Here is an 18771-nt window from a genome sequence, read left to right on the forward strand (position 1 = left end):
TACATTTTATCAAGTTGTGTTTATTTTCCCATGTAGGGATGGTTTTCCATCCCCAAACTTATTATAATTCACATTAATGAAACCCATAGACTAAATATCATTAGATGCAAAGAAAGTATTCAATAAAACTCAATATCCATTCATGAGAAGACTTTTTAGAAAATAATAAAATATATGCAAACTATTTTGCATATCATATTTTATGAAGAAACATTGAAAACAGTAACTTCCCCTTGTCCCTGCTGGAGCATGGGATCTCTCTTGGGCCCCTGTGCCTTTGCACCTGGTATTCTTTTTCTGAATGACCTTTCTCTTCCTTTCTACCTGTTGAGGACTTTCACATCCTTGAAGACCCAGCTCTCATATCGCTGTAGTGAAATCTTTCCCAAATTCCCCAGACTGTCATGCCTTCTCTTCCTGGCATTCTTCGTACCCTCTGCACTTAACTCAGGTGGTGCTGCAATATTGAAATCATTTCTTGGTTAGTCTGTTTATTCTACTTGGCTGAATTTTGCATTTTTCAATTCACTTCCTTTTCCCAATGCCTGGTTCATCATAACCTCCAATTTGTTATGAAAGAAGCATTAAGTTTCTGATACTTCTTCAAAACATCTGCAGAAGCAACTATTAACAGTTATAAGGAGTAAGGGTGACATTATGATTTTTGATAAATTTAATGTTTATTGATTTATTATTCACTATAATAAATACAGATGGGAGAAATAAATAAGCAAAAAGATCAAAATGGGTTGGAATATTCCATTTCTGTTGAACAACAGTAACAACCACAAATATTTGTGCAAATTGAAAACTGAAAGTGCTTTCATGTTAACATGATCTTATTTGTTCTCACTGTAACACAGTGAGGGGAGTATGCTATTGGGACTGCTCTCCTTTAAAGTGGAAGAAATTGAGGTTCAACATGTAACTTATCTGAAGCTTGCTCAGTTGCACTGGGTAGTAAGAGTCTATGCCAGGCATCATAGCTTAGCCTGGGAACAGTAAATCTTGTATTTTTCCTGTACCTCTTCTGGACTCCTTTCTCAAACAAGCAGGTGAACCAAGAGGAGAAGAAAGGGAGGGAAAGGGGGTTTAAGTAAGGAATAGTTGCTTTTTTTAGCACAATTTTTAATATCTACAAATAGCTCTGCAAAATAGACATTACTGTATCCATTTTGCAGATAGGATAAGATTTTGGGGAGGGAAGAATAACTTGCTCCAGGCCTCGCAGCTAATCAGTAGCACAGGTTGGATTCAAACCTGGGTTTTCTCCCTCTTTGACAAGTTTTCCTATGCTCTGCTGCCTGAGTCACTTATTGGGCCTTGGGGCGACAGGGGAAAAGGTTCTATCTGTGTCTCGCCTATCCCCCACCTTCCCTCCTGTGGGACTTGGTTGGAGGTTCAGAGTTCCAGGGTTTTTTTGTTTTGTTTTTAAATACCTTGTCCTTTGTGAAGCACGTTAGACCCATACATTTCATCTCTGTGAGATTTAAAAGGAATCACCGATGACCTGCTGAGGTATTTTCATTTTGTTCCTAGAAATGATTAATCTTAAGGCTTTGTGATGGCCCTTGTCACAAATAGCTTTCCTTAAGCCGTAATTTCCCCACTTCCCTTTAAGGTAACAGTTACATTTAAGTAATGAAAATAAGCAGAATAACCCTGCTGTGAGGATATGTTTATATTGTATATGTGGTGCTGACCAAGGTAGAACTTTACCTGAAATGAATTGGAAAATTGTGTATTTTCTTTTAAAGCTCAGTTTCTGGCTCTTATGGTCACTCTGCTTCTGTCAACCCCTACTCTTTCTTATATTTTTGTTTTTCCCTTCTTCTTTCTCCCTAGCAGATAGGATAAAATGTTTGTTTTGTCTTTCCTAGGTGATTTTTCAGATACTCTTGCATTTTGTATTTAGTCACTTAAGGTCCTGCGAGACCAGTGATTTTAGCTTGCGGTCTCCTGGGATCACGTGATTTGGGACAGAGAGGTAGAGGATGTTTCTTCCTAAGGCTGGGGACCACATGCTCCCAAACTCGTTTTTACTCTTTGCTGCATGTGCAGTTCCAAGTAGGGTCAAGGTAACACAAGGGCACTTTTAAGAAGAGAACTGGGGCGCAGCTCTGAACAGATGTTCTTTGATAACTACTGAGCAAAGAGGATCTGGCTGAGAGGCCCGTAGCTTTCACTCATTGAGAACCTTTAACCAGTGCCCACGTGTGTGTTTAGTTTTATTCTTTTCTCGCCCTTGCCCCCAGAGCCACGGCGTACCTGCTGTTGCTCTCAAGCCTCTTGCCAACAGTGGCATCTGCTTAGTGTAGCCATCAAGAATTTGAATGTCAATATCTTTGCCTTGAAATGAATGGAAAAGTATTTGTCACTCAGCGGCAATCATTCTTCAAATAAAAGGTTAGCCAGACAGGGCCCTTAATCAAAGAGTCGGTCTTTTCTGTCAGCAGTGCCTTTTAAATAGCAATGATGAAGGCTGGCTGTCAGGGTAGGACTTGATGAGCCAGATGATTGATCTGCATAAATCATTTTCTTTTAACATTGTCAGTGAAGAGTAAATTGGTGGGACATTTTGGGTATTAACTGTATTGAAATTAATATGCAGTATCCTAGGTGTGTCCTCATTCACGTAGCCCTCATGAAAGAAGGTAGAAATTAAAAAGAGGCTTCTCGGTGTGCATTGTTCTAACAAGAAAGTTGCACCATTCTTACTGCTGTGGTCATCATCTTGCATGCTAAATTCGGAAGTTGAGTGTGTAGCACATTTTACAAGCTCTGAAAGGAATCTAGTTAATTTGGGAATTAGCTAGAGTCAGTAGCATTTAACAACCAGTAAATCTGTAAAGACTCACTGCTCAGAGCAGGGACAAAATCTAAGAATGATTTCTGGTTTTGAAGAATAGGATATCTACTACCCAGCATGCTGTCACAGAAATAGCCTCAGCTTCAGGTCAGGTTATGGCTTAAATCACCATCATTCCTTGGTGAGTCTCCTTGACCAGGATGCTTAACCTTTCTGGGTTTGTTTCTTTGTCTTTAAAAATGAGATTGTGTTCATTACCATTGGTGAGTTTGCTTTTGTATTAAAGAGTGATGTAGGGAAAAGCACTGTGCATATGAGTTGGCATCTGGTGAGGAAGTACTCACAACATTAATCTCATCCCTTTGTTTTGGTCAAACAGAACTCCTGACTAGATGTCTAGAACCCTGACTGAGATGTCTGTATGAAGCTCATGCCCACGTGGTCAAACTAAACAATAAGTTACCTGTTTAGGATTACTTCTGTGCTTGCTGGGACTTCAAATGGCTATTTTAACATTAAAAACAAAAAGTTCCAAGGGAAAAAAAGAGATACTTCATTGCAGATTACTGGGGGTAGGATATGAGGTGGAAGGCCTGGGGCAGAAATGTGGCTAAGAACACTTAGAGGGTTTTTTTCCTTACCATTACTCTCTGCATTATATGTTGGGATGCATATAGTTCACCTTTGGAGTAAACAAGTAAATCCTATGCAATATGCTGCTGCTGCTAAGTCGCTTCAGTCGTGTCTGACTCTGTGCGACCCCATAGATAGCAGCCCACCAGGTTCCCGTCCCTGGGATTCTCCAGGCAAGAACACTGGAGTGGGTTGCCGTTTCCTTCTCCAGTGCATGAAAGTGAAAGTGAAGTCGCTCAGTTGTGTCTGACTCTTTGCAACCCCATGGACTGCAGCCCACCAGGCTCCTCCATCCATGGGATTTTCCAGGCAAGAGTACTGGAGTGGGCTGCCATTGCCTTCTCCACCTATGCAATATAGTGTTTGGTTAAAAGCAGGACTGACAGAGCCAAATTATTGGGTTAGATCCCACATCTTCTACTTAATTGCTGTGTGACTGCAGACAAGATAATTAACTGCCTTTCTAAGCCCTGGTTTCCTCACCTCTAATAAAATGAGCACAGTGATAGTACCTATCTTACAGCATGTTAATACATAAAAAACAAATCACGTAAAAGAGTGTCTGATATGTACATGGTAACTATGGTTACTGTGAATGAATGATTGGTCAGTTGAGAAAGGTAAAAATTGCTGAGATTCAAGTGAGTGGAGCATATCAAAAGAAGAGACATATTTTAATATAGAAGTTCATGATAATGGTATACTGGGGTGAAATACTTGCTTCATTTTGGAGAAAATTCCCTACTGGAGGAATTTAGAGCCAGAATGATTCTAGAAATATCCACATTGCAGCTGGATCTGACCAGCCCTGACCTGACCCTGCTTGGGCCTTGGTGGAATCAACTTCACTGAGTCTGTAAAATGCTAAAAAAGAGGTATCTCAGCCAAAGGGGCAGCCTCATTACTCCTCAGCTGATGAGATAGCACCTCACCACCAGTGAGTTATTCTAACAATACTTAGTGTTCAGTTACAATATGGATATTTCTAGAATTATCCTGGCTCTGAATTCCTCCAGAAGGAGGAAAATCCTTATTTTCCCACTGGGGGAACAGAATTGGATTGAGGTGATTCTATGGTCAAAATAACACAGGAGAGGATGTTTTGCTGGTATGTTTATTTTTTTAATGTTATTGATTAAATATCTAACTCATTGAGAGACTGGTTTTGTAGGCTCTTCTGTAATTAGTCAATTTGCTGTCTTGAATGCAGAGATTAAGGGAACACTGTCTGGTTACCCAGGTTCTTCATGTGCCTTCTATATTGGTGAACTCATGTCAGTCTCTGCTAGTGGGAACATGGCACGGATTTCTCAGAGCCTTTGTAACATATGTGTGCTGTGCCCCTCTGTCAGTTAACAAGTGTTGCCCGAAGAGTATCTCTGTCGCTTGAACATTTAGGATGTCTTCTTTCTTGGAGATTTGCATTTTTTCTCAGGCCGAGGCCAGTTTTTAGCTGATATGATGAGTTTGTATTTGGGCCTTTATCTTTCTCTTCCTCATCTTCTCACTTTATTCCATTTTGAGAAGTGTCTTCCTGAATAGTGAGAGAAGTTGCTGCAAGAAAATCCCAGAGACATTTTCCCAAACACTAATTCAATGGAAGTCCTATAACCGATCTGGAGGCAGCAAAGGTCTCCCCGTTCTTGGGCCAGCTGGGGATGCAGATTTGAGCTGTCTCCAGTCTCAGCTCTTGGAAAATGCTAGGAATTAAACCCTCAGTATTGGTCATTGTGTTGCTTTTTGGAGGACATTGTGAAACTGTTCTGTCTCTCCTCCAAAGGCATGATGCCTGTATTGAGAATTTCTAGAAAACATTCTCTGCTGCTTTGGCCTGCAATGCTGTGGGTTGCGGAAGTGATGAAATTGTTCCTTAGACTCTTTCCTGATTTGGTCTGTAAGGAGATCAATCCTGGGTGTTCATTGGAGGGACTGATGCTAAAGCTGAAACTCCAATACTTTGGCCACCTCATGCGACGAATTGACTCACTGGAAAAGACTCTGATGCTGGGAAGGATTGGGGGTAGGAGGAGACGGGGACGACAGAGAATGAGATGGCTGGATGGCATCACCGACTGGATGGACATGAGTTTGAGTGAACTCCGGGAGCTGGTGATGGACAGGGAGGCCTGGCGTGCTGTGATTCATGGGGTCGCAAAGAGTCGGACACGACTGAGCGACTGAACTGAACTGAATGTCAAATTTATGAATGAAAGAATGAAACTTTTCCCATTTTTCCTTCATCATTATTACCCATGAATGTAGTAATATTCTCTTCTCTTTCCCAGTTTTTCTTCTTACTACTTTTATTATTCACTGGAAATGTATATTAAATACTCATTGTTTGCCATTTTCCCTTATGGAATGAATCATTCCTAAGTTTTTTCTTTTTTCTGCCTCAAATGATGTTCATCCTTCAAAGCCTGGCTGAAGACTCATATCATGCACATATCATACATATCATAGCTGTATTCTCTCTGTGATTTTTTTCCATTCCTCTTTGCTTTTTTCTTTTCTGAATTCTTAACCACTAAGGTAGGTTTATGTATCCAATATTAGATGGGGTTTCTCTAGGCATTTTTGTCTATGCACAACTTGGCTTCTTTTAGACTGTAGCACCTTCAGAAACAGGGATCTGACAAGCTTGGGACGTCCCTGGTGGCTCAGATGGTAAAAAAGTCCTGGAATCCAGGAGACCTAGGTTCAACTCTAGATTGGGAAGATCCACTGGAGAAGGGAATGGCAACCCACTCAAGTATTCTTGCCTGGAAAATCCCATGGATAGAGGAGCCTGGTGGGCTCCAGTCCAAAATAAGCTTAGCCACTCTTCCATGGCTCACATCCTACACTTGGACACAAAGGGTATACATGGAGCCTTGTGACTTGACCTGGTCAACCACTTTGCAGTTACTCTGTGTAAGACAGGGCAGAAGAATCACACAGTGATTGACTTTGCACTGTGCCACTCTCACTGTAATCTTTGTGACCACCTGGGGGATTTGACTGTGAAGACACCACTAGGTTGTGCTTTCCCCAGGGACTTTACTAACCACAAAGATTGCTGTGTGCAGCCTTTCCTGACTACCTTTGGGCCAAGAGACTCAAGTGGCTCCCTGTTTTCTTGTTCTTCTCGATGCTTGGTGGTTCAGTACTCGTCTTCTGCTTCCTTGTTCATGCTTCTGGGGTCCTCTTAATTGGGACACTTTCATCATGAAGACCCTGCTATTTGAGCCAGGAGGTAAAGTCATGTAGTTCTCCCTCTTCTTCTGGGGGGTAGACTTCATGGGAGTTTTCTTGGATTGGAGACGTCAGCCTGGCAGTACAGCCTGTGCTTTCCCCATCACCTGTTGTGTATTTCACCAAAGGCTTATCTCAAGAGGCTTTGAATCTTGTTTGGCCAGAAATCTTTTTGGCAGTTTGTAAACTTGGTTGGATTCCAGTTTATCCCTTTTATTTTCAGAACATGCCCACATTGTTGGTTTGCGTGCCAGGCATGTGATTTTCCTTGGTCTCCTTTTTCCCTCTGGCTATGATCCTTGGATACTGTTGCAAGAATTGACAACTTTCAAACACTTAATAAGGACCTAACCACTAGACTTAATTTTTTTTTGGTCCTGTTTTGTTTGCAAATAGTGCTGAAAACCTTTTCCCTGTAAAAGGTACATGTAACGCAGATATGAAAGCAAAGTGTGAGGATCTCTGCACTAGTTAGATAGCATGTAACAAAACTAAAACCAGCAATGGCTTTAAAATAGGAATTCTATTTTATTTTTTCCAATGAGGAAGAGTCATGATTTAGCTTTATGAGGTCAGCAGAGACAAGGCTTCTCTTTTGTTTCTCTACCTTCTTTCTGAATCATCATCGTTTCCTAAGTTGCTTCATGACTCAAAGTAGCTTCTGGAGGTCCAGTCATATCTGACTTCCAAGCAAGATGAGGAAAGAATGGAAGAGGAGGATCAAAAAAGAACATGCCTCCTGTCCCAATTTCAAGGAAGGAAAAATAGCTAGAGCTGGTTCATCCTTGGTTGTGAGAATTGATGAGGTTTTAGGAGTTTTTGTGAGCTATTTGGCCTCAACTTGGTAGTTGGCCATAGTGGGAAAATTTACCCCATAGAAATTGGTTTAAGGAATAGCTGGTTGTCCAGTACTCTTGCCTAGAAAATCCCATGGATGGAGGAGCCTGGTAGGCTGCAGTCCGTGGGGTCGCTAGGGGTCGGACACGACTGAGCGACTTTACTTTCACTTTTCACTTTCACACATTGGAGAAGGAAATGGCAACCCACTCCAGTGTTCTTGCCTGGAGAATCCCAGGGACGGCGGAGCCTGGTGGGCTTCCGTCCTGGGGTCACATAGAGTCGGACACGACTGAAGTGACTTACAGCAGCAGCAGCAAACATATATCAGTACTTACTTACCCCTGGCTGAAAGGCAAACTGGGAGTGCAATCTTTGTTGGGTGCCCTGCCACCCTGAATAAAATCAGTTTTGTTACTAAGGAAGAAAGGGGAACGTCTAATGGGTAAGCAAAGTCCTCTTTTCCACCTTCCCCGATACTTTGAATGGAATTTTCTCGTTCCATAGCATAGGTCTGCTTTCCTATTTAGATGGTTTACTCTTTCCTCCTTTACAAATTATGCAATAGTAAACATTTTGTGGCATATATACTTATATATGTATATGGGTGTGTATGTTTTTCTGCATGTGAATTAGTGTTTGTAGATGATAGTTTAAGGTGGATTTGCTAGGTCAACGTGTGTACACACTACTTGCTTCTTTACAAAGGATTCTATTTCCTCCTGTTATAGAGTAGGGTGAAGAACATGACTTTGGAACCAGACATGCAGAGTGTGAGCACTCATTCTGACCTTGCCCAGCTGTGTGACTCTGGCCAATTTACTTAACCTCTCTGGGCCTCCCATTTTTCTCCTGTAAAATGGGGGGATAGAATCTGCTTCTGTAGGGGTTCTTTGACATTGAAATGAGATCATGACTACAAAACACTTAGAGCAGACTCTGGAAGTTTGTAAACTCACAATGAATATAACTAGGGGTCTTTGCACATGGAGAAAATCTGTTCATACAGATGTAAAACATTGAGAAGAATTAAAAAAAACAATAACAACCAAAAAACAAGTCTTAAAGCTGGGATTCAACCATAAAACCAAGCCTTGAACATTTAATCTGGAATCATTATGAGTTGTAGGGGTGAGCATAAGATAGGGAAGAAGTGAGTGTTTAATACACAGATTGGAAAATTATTTCACTGACTCAAGGGGCAGCAGTAGGTTTAATTGATGCTTGGAAAAACCTCTGAGTAAATCAACCATGTCCCCAATTCATAAGTGCACTTTATAAATATATTTAAAGTCATCTTTATGACTGTTTAGTTTTAAATTTCCTGGGTGTTTCAGATGCTTGAGTCATGGAACTTGACAAAAAATCAACATAAATGTTCTTTTTCTCCCCCAACTATATTGAACATCGCACAGATGTGTAGTTAAGTATTTATTATGAACATGCAAATATTGATGTCCCCAAGGCCCATTCTTTGATTTTCAAACTGCTGCTGCTATATTTAGAATTGTTGATTAATACAGGTCTTTGCTCTGACACACAGCATGTCTGACTTCAGGGCCACTGACAGCAGCATCGAGAAGAAAGGGGAAACCACGGCTTGATGTTCATAGGGTTGGACACTATTTGAGGATGGGAGTTGCTTTGGGAAAATGGCAGCAGGCATCCAGATCTTGAGGTAGTTAAGGGTGTGCCTCGCACAGAGCTTTGCCCATGGTAGGTTCTCAGTAAGTCTTTGCTAACTTGAGGAGGCAGAATATATGGAGAATAAACAGTCCTGATTGGGGGAAAAAAATTCACACTAGACTAGAATCTTGGCACTATTAACATTTTGGGCTGGATAGTTCTTGTTGGGGCGACTGTCCTGTGTATAGTACAGTATTTGTACTATACAAAGCTAGAAGAGGTTCTGAAAAGAGTTATTAATGCACTGGTTAGGGAAGATGGCTTCCCTTGTGGCTCAGATGGTAAAGCATCTGTCTACAATGCTGGAGACCCGGGTTCGGTCCATGGGTTGGGAAGATCCCCTGGAGAAGGAAATGGCAACGTATTCCAGTACTCTTGCCTGGAAAATCCTATGGACAGAGGAGCCTTGTAGGCTACAGCCCATGGGGTCGCAAAGAGTCAGACACAACTGACCAACTTCACTTTCCTTTTTCTCCTTGGCCTCTTCTTATTAGGTGCTGGGAGCATGACCCTCCACAAGTTGTGATCAGAAAAAAGGCCTCCAGACATTGTTAAATATCTCCAGGGCGGAGGTCAAAATCATCTTCAGTTGAGAACCAGTGGGCTAGAAGAAAGGATTAAACAATTATTAGGAGTTGTTATTAAATTATTAAGCAATAAGTGTGTACCAGATGTTTAACTCATGTAATCCTTGCAGGTGTTGCTGAAATCATTTTTGAAGGAAGGAGAGGTGGAAAGAGGTTGAGAACATGACCCACAGTTGGCCAGAGGGGGTCTGATTATGGGATGTTCTTTTGCCTGTACTCGTCTCCCTCCAAATAAAAGTCTCTTATCAAGTACCATGCGAGCTCCTACTGTTCTTGGTACTAACGGCTCAGACCTCACTTCCTGATGAAGCACTGCAAAATGCACTGTTTGCAAAGAATGTTGCACTGCTTGTGTGTGGGTCGTTGGTATGGTTTGGTTTCTGCTTTTTTCTGGTTTTTGGTTTAGGTGAGAATGTGAACTGGGCTGTTTGTTCTCCAGTGAGGGGCCACTGATAAACAAAGGGACATGTAGTCTCCTTAGTCTTTCAAGTCTCTAGAGAAAACTCAAATGGGACCCATGGGTAATTTCCTTTGGGAGGGAATTAACCAAGAACCAGTGATATCTTCTGTGGGGAAGGAGCTTTTGCTGTGATGACTCTTGGGGATATTTAGTAAACTAGGTGGAATTTTCTTCTGGGGAACACTAAAACTAGCTATTTGCCTGTACGATCTTCTTGTGATTAGTTTAACTGATTGTAAACTCTGGTCCAAGCAAAGGGGGCTTCATTTTGAGCCATAGGTGCTGATTTTGTGAGGTGCATTGTGGGAGAAGAGGCTTCCCCTTTCTGTGGTGTACAGCTAATTATTAGAATTATCAGAAAAAATAATAACCTCCCATCACATGGGAATGGAGCACTAGATTGCTTTCTTCACAGAGTTGGGGTAGTTTAGGGGGAGTCAGGAAGTGAAGGAATAAAACTATTGTTAATTTCTCCTCCCCCTTTTTATACCATCAAGAGAATATAAACCAATAAAAGAACTAAATGTTGGCAATCCATAAAATTCTATAGTGGTAATAAAGAAAAACTGAAACTATATTGATATACAACCAAACAAGGTAATTATCATTATTTTTTAATAAAGCCATTTATCATCAATAAATACCAAGGGGGATAGGAAAAATTGCAAACACAACAATGCCATCTTCCATAATTATAGCTATTAACAATTTAAAGCATAATTATGTGAGGAAGGAAAAACTTTTAGGAAAGCTTTGTGCCATTTTCTGCGCAGAGAAGCCAAATTCTCACATTTCCAAATAGTCAGGATTCTATAAATATTACTGAATTAATAGAGCTTGTCCCAACTTAGAGTAGCTCATTTTCTAATGATCTGTAATTTGGGTGTTTGTCTCCATGCCTAAGCTGGCCAGCAGCCCTGGAGGAAGGGCTGAGATCCAGGAAAAGGTATATATGGTAATTATCTGTCCACTTCCTAAATGCCACTAGTCAAGAGGACTTTATTTAGCAGAAAGGTTGGTTTTGAGGAATCAAGGGTCTCCTTTATCTCATCTAAACAAACCCTGATTTAAGCAACTACTGTTACCTAAATATCAGTGATCCAGGGAGTACAGGAAGGAATGAGATGCTGTCTTTTGCTGCTGAACACCTTACACTCTCAAAAGGAGATGGACCTGTTTGCTCTTAGGGTTGGAATGCAGGGTGGAGTGGTTGGGTGTTCTTTTGTACTTCCCTCATGGTCCAGTGGTTAAGAATCTGCCTTGGGAGTGCACGGGACACAGGTTTTATCTCTGGTCAGGGAACTAAGATTCTGCATGCTGCAGAGCAACTAAGCCCACTCACTGCAATCTAGAGAGTCCATGAAAAGTGAAAAATGTGCAAGTGCCAGTCACTCAGTCGTGTCTGATTCTTTGTGATCCTATGGACTGTAGCTTTCCCGGCTCCTATGTCCATGGGGTTTTCCAGGCAAGAATACTGGCGTGGGTTGCCATTCCTTTCTCCAGGGTAACTTCCCAACCCAGGGATTGAATCCAGGTCTCCCACATTGCAGGCAGATTCTTTATCATCTGAGCCGCAACAAAAGATCCCATGTGCTGCAGCTAAGACCCGATGCAGCCAATAAATATATAATTATTTTTTTTAAAGTGTGCCTTGAAGCTACTAGCCATATTCCAGCTTTCCCATTCACCACCTGTGGCATCTTGTACAAATTAAGTCATGTCCCTATGCCTCATGGTTCTTATCTATAGCATAGAGATGATACTAGAACCTATCTATAGGTTGATAAATTGAGCTGAAATTTATTGAACCAATAGCTTGAAACCTGGCTACTGATGAGTACTGTGTAAGTTATCTGTCATTTAACCCAATGGGGTAAGTTAACTACTGAGATTAAATACCTTGGATATGATGCTAGAGCAGACATTTGGGTTGTTTGATCCTTGGGTCTGATGCCGTAGTAGTCAAGTTCTCTCTAACTGATGATCACAAAAAGCTCTGGATAGGATGATGACTGTACTGAGCCTTAAAGGGTGAGACTAGTAGGATAAAGGTATTCCTTACAGCGAAAACTACAGGAGCTGGTAGTTTGGTTGGAATCCACCAATGGTATAATATGCCTAGGTAATTGTAAGTGTATTCTAGCATGACAAAAATGGAACAGTGGCAGAAAGAGATGAGGCTGCAGGGTTTTGGAGGTTTGGCAGAGTCTGGATTACAAAGTCTTGTTTTTTTTCTTGAGGACTAGAACTCCTGTTGAGAATATTAAACCTGAAGGTGGTGGTTTGTCAGATTTGCCATCTAGAGCTATCACAAGGACAGAAAGCAATGTTGAGTTGTTTTTAAATACTGAGATGAGAGCCAGAGGGAAGGGTCAGGGGCATCTTTTAGAATTTCTAGGATTAGGACTTCCACCCAATAGGACAGTATTTCAGCAGAGTTATGCATGTTTGTTGGAAATAAACACCTGGATTGATTGATTCTCAATGTAATTGTGGTAGTCATTAGTGCTGTTTGACAAATATCCGAGTCCTTCTCAAGTTACAGGAACAAGTATAAATAAATGGTAGGGTTGTATTTTCTGGTCCCCTTGTGAGAGTGGAGTCATGGGAAGAGTTCTGGCTCAGGAGTTATGAGGAAAAGTGATGCATTATTTTGGAGCCATATTCTTTAATCGCTGGTGTAAGATCCTTCAGAGCTTGATCATTTCCCTCACCACAGTGACCAACATCATTACTGAAGTCTGTTCCATCAGCAGGTCCCACAAAGAGGATGATGTGGAGCAGAACTCCTAGCTGTCGCCTGAGTAAACATGGAGTGTGAATGAGCAATAAACCTTTATGGTTTTAAGCCAGGAGTGAAAAAAGCAAACTTTGTAAAGAACTGGATAGAAAATATTTTATTAGGCTTTTAGTTTTCAGGCAATCTTTGTCCATTTTAAAATTGGGTTTTGTGTCCTTATTATTGACTTATAAAGTGTTCTTTGTTTATTGTAGATGCAATTCCCGTATCAGGTGTATGCTGCTGCTGCTGCTGCTGCTAAGTCGCTTCAGTCGTGTCTGACTCTGTGCGACCCCATAGATGGCAGCCAACCAGGCTCCCCCATCCCTGGGATTCTCCAGACAAGAACACTGGAGTGGGTTGCCATTGCCTTCTCCAACACATGAAAGTGAAAAGTGAAAGTGAAGTCGCTCAGTCGTGTCCGACTCTTAGCGACCCCATGTACTGCAGCCTACCAGGCTCCTCCGCCCATGGGATTTTCCAGGCAGGAGTACTGGAGTGGGGTGCCATTGCCTTCTCCATATCAGGTGTATAGTTTTCAAATATTTTTGCCCAGTCTGAATCTTGTCTTTTAAGTATTTGTAATGGTATGTTTTGAAGTGTACAATTTTTAGTATGGATGAAATACAGGAGATCAGTTTTTTGGACTTTTGCATAACGATGTTGATGCTGTATATAGGAAATTTTGCCTAACTCAAGGTTGTGAATATTTTCCCCTGGGTTTATACATTTTATTAATATTTTGAAAGAACCACATTTTGGCTTTGTTAATTTTCTCCATTATCTGTCTTTTATGGCATTAATTCTTTCTCTTTTTGTATGTTTTGTGGGTTCTTATAGCTTATTAGTGTGGAAACTTAGATCATGATTTTAAATTACTTTTCTAATGTAATAATTTAAAGCTATAAATAGGGCGGTATCATGGCGACCCGGAACCCCCCTCCCCGAGAATGTGAAAGTGATGATGATTCTTGCGAAGTGTTGGATTTAACTGAGTATGCCACTTCTGGTGGAATCGAGTGTTTGGCTACAGTTCCGGACCTATGGTAGAAAAATACTCGGTAGCCACCCAGATTGTAATGGGTGGAGTGAATGGCTGGTGGAATTTTTGTTCCAAAAAGTTGGAAAACTTGCAGCAACTGCAGTAGGTGGTGGCTTTCTTCTCCTTCAGATTGCCAGTCACAGTGGCTATGTGCAGATTGACTGGAAGAGAGTGGAAAAAGATGTAAACAAAGCAAAAAGACAGATTAAGAAACGAGCAAATAAGGCAGCACCTGAAATCAATAACATAATAGAAGAAGCAACAGAATTTGTCAAACAGAACATTGTGATATCTAGTGGATTTGTGGGAGGCTTTTTGCTAGGCCTTGCATCTTAAGAATATGAATATTCTATCACAGTGAAGTCACCTCTGAGAAGAGAAGTGGTGGTGACTAGATGGTCTCATCATTACACATTGACAGATTCTCCAGGATGACAAAAAACAACTAGCTGGACAATACCCAACTCACTGCTTAGCATTTTGCCATCTGAAATTTAGCAGACTAGTATCTGCTAGCAAATAACCTGTATGGTATGTGTATAATAGTATTCCTGAGCAAAACATGGCTTTTGTTATTTTTTAAGAATTTGTGTTTGTTTAAAATTTGCCTACAAAACACTACTATTGGATGTAGATATGAAGAGAAAATGAATTGTTGGATGTATTCCCCAGTGAAATATTATCCTCATTTTATTTAAATAAAATGTTTTCCATTGTGAAAAAAAAACTATAAATAACTTTATTGGACATTCGTTTATCTGTATCTATTAGTTGATACATTGTACTTTACTAATGTGCCATTCAAAATATTTTCATGTTTTCCTTGTGTTTTCTTTAATCCATGATTTTTTTTAAAGGTGAGCTGTTTAGTTTTCAGTTATTTTAGGTTTTCTAGGTATTTTAATTTGTATTGAGTTCAAACTTCAATTGGTCTCAGAATCTACTCTTTAAGATTTCACTATTTGGATATCTATCAAGACATTTTATGGCTCATCACATGGTCTGTCCTCATGAATATACTTTTTGTACTTACAAACCATGTGTATTCTGCAATTCTCGATATTGTGGTCTATAAATAGCAATTAAAGTTGTTCAGTAGTGTGTTCAAATCTATATCTTTACTGGATTGTTTTGTCATGTTATTCTATCAGTAACTGAGAGAAGGGTTATGCATTCCCCAGCCGTGATTGTGTATCTGCCAATTTCCCCTTTTAGATCTAACTTTTACATCATCTATTTTGAAGCCTTGTATTTACATGCACACACATTTAAGCTTTGTATGCTTCCAGATGACCTCACCCTTAAATCATTACAAAACAGTCGTTTTAAAATCTTTCGTCATTGTTTTTTGTCTTGTGGTTTACTTTGTCTGGTATTAGTGTAGCCATGACGGCTTTTTAATATTTGTATTTTCCAGAGTATATATTTTTTCATCCTTTTGCTTTCAACATTTTTTGTGTATTTATATTATCATTGCATCCTTGTAGACAGCATTCAGTTGAGCCTTGATGTTTTATTCAGCTCAGTGATCTTTTCCTTTTAATCATAGTGTTTTGTCATTTATATCTCATCTAATTATTGATGGGGGCTTCCCTGATAGCTCAGTTGATAAAGAATCCTACTGCAATGTGGGAGAACCCGGTTCAATTCCTGGGTCGGGAAGATCCACTGGAGATGGGGTAGGCTACCCACTCCAGTATTCTTGGGCTTCCCTTGTGGCTCAGCTGGTAAAGAATCCACCTGCAGTGTGGGAGACCTGGGTTTGATCCCTTGATTGGGAAGAACCCCTGGAGAAGGGAAAGGCTACCACTCCAGTATTCTGGCCTGGAGAATTCCATGGACTGTATGATCCACAGGATTGCAATGAGTTGGATTATTGATGAGTTTGGGCTTAAGTCTGCCATTTTCTAAGGGATTTTCTATTTGTCCCAACTGTTTTTACAGTTTTGTTCTTTTTTTGCCTTCTTTTGCTGCTTCTACTAAGTCACTTCAGTTAGGTAGCAAAATACTTTTTAATATTATATTTTAATTTCTCATGTAGCTTTTTAATAATTTTCCTTTTAAAAATTAATTTTATTTTTTATTGAAGGATAATTGCTTTACAAAACTTTGTCGTTTCCTGTTAAACCTTAACATGAATCAGCCATGCTGCTGCTGCTAAGTCACTTCAGTCGTGTCCGACTCTGTGTGACCCCATAGACGGAAGCCCACCAGGCTCCCCCATCCCTGGGATTCTCCAGGCAAGAACACTGGAGTGGGTTGCCATTTCCTTCTCCAATGTGTGAAAGTGGAAAGTGAAAAGTGAAAGTGAAGTCGCTCAGTCGTGTCCGACCCTTAGCGACCCCAGGGACTGCAGCCTACCAGGCTCCTCCATCCATGGGATTTCTAGGCAATAGTACTGGAATGGCTTGCCATTGCCTTCTCCGTAGGTATACATATATCCCCTCCCTTTTGAACCTCCCTCAACCATTTTCTTTTTAGTTTTTCATGGATTAGATGTTGCATCCTCAGTTATACCTAATTCTCCACAGCCTACTCAAAAGTTAAAATTATACAATGTCATATAAATGTAACAACCTCACAATAGTTTGATTCCGTTCTGTTTACCTTCTCCTCATTTTTTGGTGCTATTTTGTCATTTGTTTTGCATCTATATGAAAAACCTCATGATATATTTTTTATAATTTTTAATTTTAATAATTTTTTAAATTTTAATAAATTTTTAATTTTAATTAATTAAACTGTCAGTTTACACTTAAAGAAGTGTTGACAAAAGATAACTTTAAATATTTCCCATTTCATGTGCTCTTCATTCTCTCTATAGATATGTTTCTGCCTAGTAACACTTCTGGTAAGTGTTAATAGAAGCATAATTTAGTGTAGTGAAGGTAGTCTGGTAATAAATTATGTCAGTATTCATTTATCTGTAAAACTCTGTATTTTGTCTTCATTTTTGAAGGATATTTTTGTTGTACATGGAATTCTGGATTGATGGTTTATTTTTTCTTTTAAAGATATTTTTTTAATTGACTTCTTCCATTCATTGTTCTAGTAAGAAGTTAGCTATCAGTTGTTTTGCTGTCTTCTGAATTAAATGTGTCTTTGTCCTTTAGATACTTTTTGAACTTCTTTCATTGATAGAACCTTGGTGTAGTTTTGTTTATATTCATTCAACTTTAGTTTATAAAGCCTTTTTGATCAGTATGTTGTTTTCTCACGAATATGGGGAATTTTTGCCCATGATTTGTTCAAATGCTGTTTTTGCCTCATTCTCTCATCTCAGCTTTTGGGACTCCAGTTACATGTATTTCAGACCACTTATTTTTCCATATTTGACTGAGGCTCAGATCAGGTAAATAATATTGATCTTTAAATACTAGCCTAATGGTCTCTATCCAGGTTGAATAGTTCCTTTCCCACATAACATTCCCATCTGCTGTTAATATCATTGAGTAATTTATTTTGTCTTTTTAGGTACTTTACTGTTGTAATAGAATTTGGTTATTTCTTTGTAGTTTAAAATTTTATTTTGAAATTCTTCCCCTCCCCCCCCTTTTTTAATGATTTTGACTCTCCTTGAATTCCTTGAAAATATTTATAATAACTTTTTTAAAGTCTTGTTTGCTTATTTAAACATTTGGATTATCTCAGGGTCTGTTTATCTTGCCTGATTTTTCTTTTGACTATGAGTCATTTTTCTGTGTAGAATCTTTTTTTTTTTACTGTATAAAACACTGTATACTGTGTTAATGTATTCTAAGATTCTAGATTCTCTTATATTCCTCTGAAAACTATTAACTTCTGTTCTAGATTGATTTTTGCACTTACATTACTGACTGATAACCTTAAACTTCTGAAGTCTTCTTTTTAGATCTTCGTAGGGAACTCTGTTTTAATTTTTCTATTGATCTTAGTTTAGTTCAGTTCAGTTCAGTCTCTCAGTCATGTCCAACTCTTTGCGACCCCATGAATCACAGCACGCCAGGCTTCCCTGTCCATCACCAACTCCTGGAGTTCACTCTAACTCATGTCCATCGAGTCAGTGATACCATCCATCCATCTCATTCTCTGTCATCCCCGTCTCCTCCTGCCCCCAATCCCTCCCAGCATCAGAATCTTTTCCAGTGAGTCAACTCTTCGCATGAGGCGGCCAAAGTATTGGAGCTTCAGCTTTAGCATCAGTCCTTCCAATGAACACCCAGGATTGATCTCCTTTAGAATGGACTGGTTGGATCTCCTTGCAGTCCAAGGGACTCTCAAGAGTCTTCTCCAACCCCACAGTTCAAAGTCATAATCCTGAGGCACAATCTGTACATCTAAGTATTTCCATTTGGGGGGTTTGATATAAAGCCCAAGGTATTAATTAAGTCACTCTACCTTGTCAGAATTACCATACTGAACTCTGATCCCTCATGATGGACAATTTATGAAATGTCTAGAAGCTTTTTCAGCCTTTCACTTGTTAGTTTCTGCCAGGCTACTTGGAATTTTCCTGGGAATCCTCAGTTCAGGAATAAGCTAGGGATTTGTGAAGTGGTATATGCAGACTTCCTATCTCTGTAACTCCTCTCTTCTGGGATTTCCCTTTATAATTTCCAACCACTTGGTCAACCCTGATCTCTGGCTTTTGAAGATAGTGAGTTTACAGATTTCATTTTGAGTTCTAGCTGCCTTGTGCAGTGCAGACTGCAAAATGATTTCAAT

The 18771-nt window shown here is 39.9% G+C and overlaps 1 protein-coding gene and 1 pseudogene across 2 annotated transcripts in view; both read left to right on the top strand.

Annotated features, from left to right (window-relative positions):
- Positions 1-15543, top strand: part of LOC148775967 (FUN14 domain-containing protein 1 pseudogene) — a 387926-nt pseudogene extending 372383 nt beyond the window's left edge. The window contains exon 2 of the transcript XR_016038744.1: positions 13241-15543. The product of XR_016038744.1 is annotated as an FUN14 domain-containing protein 1 pseudogene (transcript). The remainder of the gene's footprint in view (positions 1-13240) is intronic.
- The window catches only part of LRMDA (leucine rich melanocyte differentiation associated), a 1238587-nt gene that overhangs the window by 379146 nt on the left and 840670 nt on the right, over positions 1-18771 (top strand). The gene's annotated exons all lie outside the window — the stretch shown is intronic.

Source organism: Moschus berezovskii, chromosome 12 (assembly GCF_049115385.1).
Source record: "Moschus berezovskii isolate FMDL1 chromosome 12, NW_MosBer_1.0, whole genome shotgun sequence".
NCBI classification, from domain to species: domain Eukaryota; kingdom Metazoa; phylum Chordata; class Mammalia; order Artiodactyla; family Moschidae; genus Moschus; species Moschus berezovskii.